The 8,204-nt window shown below is 42.3% G+C and overlaps 1 protein-coding gene across 3 annotated transcripts in view; it reads right to left on the reverse strand.

The window, feature by feature from the left end:
- Nucleotides 1-2,731, reverse strand: part of ARL13B (ADP ribosylation factor like GTPase 13B) — a 35,250-nt gene extending 32,519 nt beyond the window's left edge. The window contains exon 1 of one of the 3 annotated variants that reach the window (XM_040324283.1): nt 2,575-2,731. The gene's annotated coding sequence lies outside the window, so the exon portion shown is untranslated. Of the gene's footprint in view, nt 1-2,359; nt 2,542-2,574 lie in introns of those variants that run through there. The other 2 variants (XM_040324281.1, XM_040324282.1) reach the window with 2 other exon arrangements.
- Between the last annotated feature and the right edge of the window lie 5,473 nt (nt 2,732-8,204).

Here is an 8,204-nt window from a genome sequence, read left to right on the forward strand (position 1 = left end):
TGTGTAAACTCTACACTATGGTATCAACTATGAGGTCATAGGCTGGAGAACGTCTCAGGACTTCTTGGCACTTTGGGTGCTCCTGGCTGCTTTGGTGGTAGGGTTACACCGATACCATTTTTTTAAGACCGAGTACAAGTACCGATACTTTTTTTTTTTTAATGTCATGTGACAGTGGCATGAATATGCAGCACTGATGGGCACTGATAGGTGGCAATGATGAGAACTGATGGGCAATGATAGGTGGCACTGGCAAGGTGGCACTGATAAAGCCAACTGCCCTGTGCCCCCTTTTTTTGTTTGTTTTTTTGGTTTGGGGACCAAAAATCCAATCTCTATTCAACTGATGGGCAGGCAATGAAAGGCAGCACTGATTGGCAATTGGCTGGCATAATGAAACAACTTATATTTAAAATGATTAAATTCTGCTAGCAAGACCGACTTGTTCCGTCAGAATCAGCGACCCATCACATTCAGTAAAAGAAGCGACAAACTATCAGAACCCCAAAATGCCCAACTTAGTACACCCTGCGCAGGGTGTACCAAGATGGGCGTTGTGGTGTTCTGACGGAATGTCGCTTTTTTTACCGAATGCCGTGTGTAGAATTTTTGTCCGTTTTCCTGTGGGGGAAAAAACTCAGATGGAGTATAAATACGGTCAGGATTCCCAAGGAAAAGCTCTTATCGGAATTTTCCCCGACTGGAAAACCGATCGTCTGTACGGGGGAAAAGTAGAGAGCAGGTTCTCGGTTTCCCCCTCTGGATTTCCGACTGATCTTTTCCCGTCGGGAATCCCGGTCGTGTGTACGAGGCATTAAGACATCAGCATACCAAGACATTTCGGACAATTTCATACGCCCAACTTTGTGGGAACAGTTTTGGGGACGGCCCCTTCCTGTGCCAACATGACTGCGCCCCAGTGCTCCAAGCAAGGTCCATAAAGACATGGATGAGCGAGTTTGGGGTGGAGGAGCTTGACTGGCCTGCACAGGGTCCTGACCTCAACCTGATAGAACACCTTTGGGATGATTTAGAGAGTAGACTGTGAGTCAGGCCTTCTCATCCAACATCAGCGCCTGACCTCACAAGAGAGTTGCCACCTCATCCCTTTAACACCAAACCCATATTAATTACACAGGTTCTGTGGCTGATTAAGGTGATAATTAAACTCACTTGGTGCCTTTCCTGCAATAAATTAGCATCAGAACCTGTGTAATTCATATGTGTTCAGGTTTAACCACTTGTCTACCGTCCCACCGTCATATGACGGAGGGACGAAGACCCTCTCGTTCTTCCCTCCTTACCGAAATACTAAGGGGCACGCGCGCACCCGATGCGCGTGCCTGGCAGCCGCGATTGCCCAGTAACTGAGCAGGACCGTAGATCTGTAAACACACAGATCCACGTCCTGTCAGGGAGAGGAGACCGATGGTGTGTCCCTTGTACATAGGGACACCGATCGGTCCCCTCCCGCCCACAGTAAGAATCACTCCCTAGGGAACACATTAACCCCTTGATCGCCCCCTAGTGTTAACCCCTTCCCTGCTAGTCATATTTATACAGCAAATCAATGCATTTTTATAGCACGGATCGCTGCATAAATGATAATGGTCCCAAAAATGTGTCAAAAGTGTCCGGTGTGTCACGATAAAAATAAAAAAGAAATCTCAGATCGCCGCCATTACTAGTAAAAAATAAATACTAAAAATGCTATAAATCTATCCCCTATTTTGTAGCCACTATAACTTTTGTGCAAACCAATCAATATACACTTATTGTTCTACATATTTTTGTTAAAAAAATCGCAATACGTATCGGCCTAAACCTAAAAAAAAAAAAAAAAATGAATATTAGAGCAAAAAGTAAAAAACATTGTGTTTTGTTTTTTTTCAAACTTGTCCCTCTTCTTTTGTTTATAGCGCAAGAAATAAAAACCGCAGAGGTGATCAAATACCACCAGAAGAAAGCTCTATTTGTGGGGGAAAATTATAAACATTTCATTTGGGTACAGTGTTGCATGACAGCGCAATTGTCATTCAAAGTGTGACAGCGTGGCAGGAAGGGGGCGAAAGTGCCCTGTAGGCAAGTGGTTAAAGGGTTGAGGTGGCAACCCTACCTCACAAAATGCCCTTCTGGAAGAATGGTGAAACATTCCCATAGACACTCCTAAACCTTGTGGACAGACTTGAAGCTGTTATAGCTGCAAAGGGTGCGCCAACTCAATATTGAACCCTATATACTAAGACTGGGATGCCATTAAAGTTTATGTGCGTGTGAAGGTAGGTGTCCCAATTCTTTTGGTAATAAAGTGTGTGTATATAAAAGAGGGAGGTAAGTGGGCACAGAAGGCATCACTGACCTCAGAGCTGATAGGACAGATGGGGTTCACTCTCTCAGTCACCTGTGACAGATATACAGATCCTCAGAATGCTTTGCTGGCCTCCATCAGGTCATGCTGAGATTTGTAGTCCCCCCAGCTGCAGTGTAATGTCCTCTCCCCGCTATATGAAGCAGTGTCGGAGCGTGTAACCAGGCAACACACAAACACATCAGGCCGCGCTCCGCACGTCTTACCTGCCTGTCCGGATCCACAAGGACGGGGCCCCTGGGACTGCTCTCCCCGCATACAGGGGGCCCTGGAGGGGGCGGAGCCTGGAGAGTACAGGGGGGACGGCGAGACCAGCAGGGACAACAAGGTAGGGGGGTTTACAGGAGGCGTGACGTCAGGGCCATGTGACCGGGTCAGAGGCGGGGCTTCGAGAGGGAGGAGGCGGGCAATGTTAGCGAGTATAGAGAAGCTGCTGTGTGATAGGAGAGGGCTGTATAATGTATATGTAACCCAATATAAAACACGGGGGGGGGCTGTATAATGTATATGTAACCCAATATAAAACACGGGGGGGGCTGTATAATGTATAGGTGATCAATATAATAGATGGGGGGCTGTATACTGTATATGTAACCCAAAATAAAACACGGGGGGCTGGATAATATATAGGTGATCATTATAATAGATGGGGGGGCTGTATAATGTATAGGTGATCATTATAATAGATGGGGGGGCTGTATAATGTATAGGTGATCAATATAATAGATGGGGGGACTGTATAAGGTAGAGGTGATCAATATAATAGATGGGGGGCTGTATAATGTATAGGACGGTGATCAATATAATAGATGGGGGTTGTATAATGTATAGGACGGTGATCAATATAATAGATGGGGCTGTATAATGTATAGGCGATCAATATAATAGATGGGGGGACTGTATAATGTATATGTAACCAATATAAAACACGGGGGCTGTATAATGTACATGTAACCAATATAAAACACGGGGGGCTGTATAATGTATAGGTGATCAATATAATAGATGGGGGGACTGTATAAGGTATAGGTAATCAATATAATAGATGGGGGGACTGTATAAGGTATAGGTGATCAATATAATAGATGGGGGGACTGTATAAGGTATAGGTGATCAATATAATAGATGGGGGGACTGTATAAGGTATAGGTGATAAATATAATAGATGTGGGGGACTGTATAAGGTATAGGCGATCAATATAATAGATGGGGAGACTTTATAAGGTATAGGTGATCAAGATAATAGATGGGGGGACTGTATAATGTATAGGTGATCAATATAATAGATGGGGGGACTGTATAAGGTATAGGTGATCAATATAATAGATGGGACTGTATAAGGTATAGGTGATCAATATAATAGATGGGACTGTATAAGGTATAGGTGATCAATATAATAGAGGGGGGACTGTATAAGGTATAGGTGATCAATATAATAGATGGGGGGACTGTATAAGGTATAGGTGATCAATATAATAGAGGGGGGACTGTATAAGGTATAGGTGATCAATATAATAGATGGGGGGACTGTATAAGGTATAGGTGATCAATATAATAGATGGGGCTGTATAAGGTATAGGTGATCAATATAATAGATAGGGGGACTGTATAAGGTATAGGTGATCAATATAATAGATAGGGGGACTGTATAAGGTATAGGTGATCAATATAATAGAGGGGGGACTGTATAAGGTATAGGTGATCAATATAATAGATGGGGGGACTGTATAAGGTATAGGTGATCAATATAATAGATGGGGGGACTGTATAAGGTATAGGTGATCAATATAATAGATGGGGGGACTGTATAATGTATAGGTGATCAATATAATAGATGGGGGGACTGTATAAGGTATAGGTGATCAATATAATAGATGGGGGGACTGTATAAGGTATAGGTGATCAATATAATAGATGGGGGGACTGTATAAGGTATAGGTGATCAATATAATAGATGGGGGCTGTATAAGGTATAGGTGATCAATATAATAGATGGGGGGGGCTGTATAAGGTATAGGTGATCAATATAATAGATGGGGGGGCTGTATAAGGTATAGGTGATCAATATAATAGATGGGGGGGCTGTATAAGGTATAGGTGATCAATATAATAGATGGGGCTGTATAAGGTATAGGTGATCAATATAATAGATGGGGGGACTGTATAAGGTATAGGTGATCAATATAATAGATGGGGCTGTATAAGGTATAGGTGATCAATATAATAGATAGGGGGACTGTATAAGGTATAGGTGATCAATATAATAGATGGGGCTGTATAAGGTATAGGTGATCAATATAATAGATGGGGGGACTGTATAAGGTATAGGTGATCAATATAATAGATGGGGGGACTGTATAATGTATAGGTGATCAATATAATAGATGGGGGGACTGTATAAGGTATAGGTGATCAATATAATAGATGGGGGGACTGTATAAGGTATAGGTGATCAATATAATAGATGGGGGGACTGTATAAGGTATAGGTGATCAATATAATAGATGGGGGCTGTATAAGGTATAGGTGATCAATATAATAGATGGGGGGGCTGTATAAGGTATAGGTAATGAAATGAAGCTGAAGTTAGCTCCTTTTTCGGACAGCTTCTTAGGCCCCGTACACACGACCAGTTTCCTCGGCAGAATTCAGCTTCCGACCGAGTTTCTGGCTGAATTCTGCCGAGGAAACTGGTCGTGTGTACACTTTCGGCCGAGGAAGCCGACGAGGAGCTCGACGAGGAAATAGAGAACATGTTCTCTATTTCCTCGTTGTTCTATGGGAGCTCTCGTCCCGCCAAGCTCCTCGGCGGCTTCAGTGCTGAACTGGCCGAGGAACTCGATGTGTTTGGCACGTCGAGTTCCTCGGCCGTGTGTACGAGGCCTAATTCGGATTGGATCTTTATTCACAAAGGTTATTATTTACTAAACAATCATCTGCAACGTTTATAATAAAATTGTGAACTTTAACAACAATTCTGTCTCCCTAAATGCCATGTATTTCAAGGGGTAATAAATATATGAAAACCTTCTTGGCTCACCCAAATTCTACTTGTTTTATATTCATTGGGCATCCTATTATATAGGGAATTTGAATTTGGCCCGTGCCAAGTGACTAAAATATGGCACCTTGACAGCCATACATTTCAATGGGAAATGCTAAATAAGATACCAAGCTATTCCTATATGAAATCTATCTTGGCTCACCCAAACTCCACTTGTTAAAACAAGTATAAAACAAGTGGAATTTGGGTGAGCCAAGATTTTCATATAGAATAAGTTATTTATTCAGAATTACCCCTTGAAATACATGGCATTTAGGGAGACAGAATTGTTGTTAAAGTTCACAATTTTAATTTAAACGTTGCAGATGATTGTTTAGTAAATAATCACTTTTGTGAATAAAGATCCAACCGGAATAAGAAGCTGGCAGAATAAATAACTAACTTCTGCATTTTAATAAGAAGCTGGCCAAATAAGGAGCTAACTACAGATTCATGATAATCAATATAATACATGGGGCTGTATAATGAATAGGTGATCAATATAATACATGGGGGGCTGTATAATGAATAGGTGATCAATATAATACATGGGGGGGCTGTAAAATGAATAGGTGATCAATATAATATGGGGGGGCTGTATAATTAATAGGTGATCAATATAATACATGGGGGCTGTATAATGAATAGGTGATCAATATAATACATGGGGGGGCTGTATAATGAATAGGTGATCAATATAATATGGGGGGGCTGTATAATTAATAGGTGATCAATATAATACATGGGGGCTGTATAATGAATAGGTGATCAATATAGTACATGGGAGGCTGTGTATTATTTTATCTATAATATATAGATAATCATTGTAAGACCTGCCCAGTACAGTACATGTAGTCGGGAGGGGGGGTCTGTGTATTGTATAGGTGCTCATTATAAAGGGGGGCTATATAATATATAGATAGCTCTATATAGCTCATTATAATACATGGGGGTGCTGTATAATGTATAGCTTAGTGTAATATATGGGGGGCAGTATAATGTATAAATGCTCAGTACAATGCTTAAAAAAACAATTCCTTCCTCCACACTGTCAAGCAGACCTATTTTATCACTCTCATTAAAGCAGAGTTCCACCCAAAAGTGGAACTTCCGCTCATCTGCTTCCCCCCCCCCCCTCCGGTGCCACAATTGGCACCTTTCGGGGGGGGGGGATCCCCGTCTTTGACAAGTATCCTTTCCCACTTCCAGGAGTCTGGGCCGCGGCCCATGACGTCATTGCGGGGCTCCCTCCTCCTCCCCTGGCCCTCATTGGACCCCACCAATCTTAACCTACGCCCCATTTCCTTATTCCCCTTTCCCTTCAAACTCCTTGGACTGAGCAACCACCTCACTGAGAATAACCTTTAGGATCCCCAGTTTGATTTCACCCCTAACACGCCACAGAAAATGCCAACGGGCACTATTTTGTACTCTTACTCCTGGACCTCTCCACTCCTTAGGTACCCGTGACTGTACTCTTCGTTGGTTATCATCCTACCTATCTCTCCACACCTTCGCTGTCACTTCCATTTTTTCTCCTCTTTTATATCTCCGTTGGCGGTCACCCAAGGTTTTTCTTGGACGTCTCCTATTCTCCATCTACACCTCCTCCCCAGGTCAGCTGATAGCCTCCCATGGCTTTAAATACTATTTCTATGCTGACAACACCCAAATTGATCTCTTTACCCCTGTGTTCACTCCATCAGTCTCCTCACGTACCACTAATTTACTAACAGACGTATCCCTAATTTTCTAACAGACGTATCCCTAATTTACTAACAGACGTAATAACTAATTTACTAACAGACGTATCCCTAATTTACTAACAGGCGTATCCCTAATTTACTAACAGACGTATCCCTAATTTACTAACAGACGTATCCCTAATTTACTAACAGACGTATCACTAATTTACTAACAGACGTATCCCCAATTTACTAACAGACGTAATAACTAATTTACTAACAGACGTATCCCTAATTTACTAACAGACGTATCCCTAATTTACTAACAGACGTATCCCTAATTTACTAACAGACGTATCCCCAATTTACTAACAGACGTAATAACTAATTTACTAACAGACGTATCCCTAATTTACTAACAGACGTATCCCTAATTTACTAACAGACGTAATAACTAATTTACTAACAGACGTGTCCCTAATTTACTAACAGACGTATCCCCAATTTACTAACAGACGTATCCCCAATTTACTAACAGACGTATCCCCAATTTACTAACAGACGTATCCCCAATTTACTAACAGACGTATCCCCAATTTACTAACAGACGTACCCCCAATTTACCAACAGACGTACCCCCAATTTACCAACAGACGTACCCCCAATTTACTAACAGACGTACCCCCAATTTACTAACAGACGTATCCCCAATTTACTAACAGAGGTATCCCCAATTTACTAACAGACGTATCCCTAATTTACTAACAGACGTATCCCTAATTTACTAACAGACGTATCCCTAATTTACTAACAGACGAAGGGTTCAGCTTTCTAGATCAGTGCCCCCCAGTTTCATTCTCCAGGGACTGTACCTGGACCCCAGTTGAAGATAGGAGCAGGGCAGACCTGTAAGGTCAACAACAGTGGACCCAGAGTACAAGAGACATACTCAGGTCCACGAAGCAGTGTGTGCATTGCTTCCAGGTGCCCTACAGGTCCAAGCTCGTGGCCTACCTGTGGGGGGGAACAGTCCTTGACAATCCCCTTTTCATTTTGAGGGGAGTCCCAGACTGTAGTGGGAGGGATCGTGCAGTCAAACGTGGGTTTT

Source organism: Rana temporaria, chromosome 9 (assembly GCF_905171775.1).
Source record: "Rana temporaria chromosome 9, aRanTem1.1, whole genome shotgun sequence".
Lineage (NCBI taxonomy): Eukaryota > Metazoa > Chordata > Amphibia > Anura > Ranidae > Rana > Rana temporaria.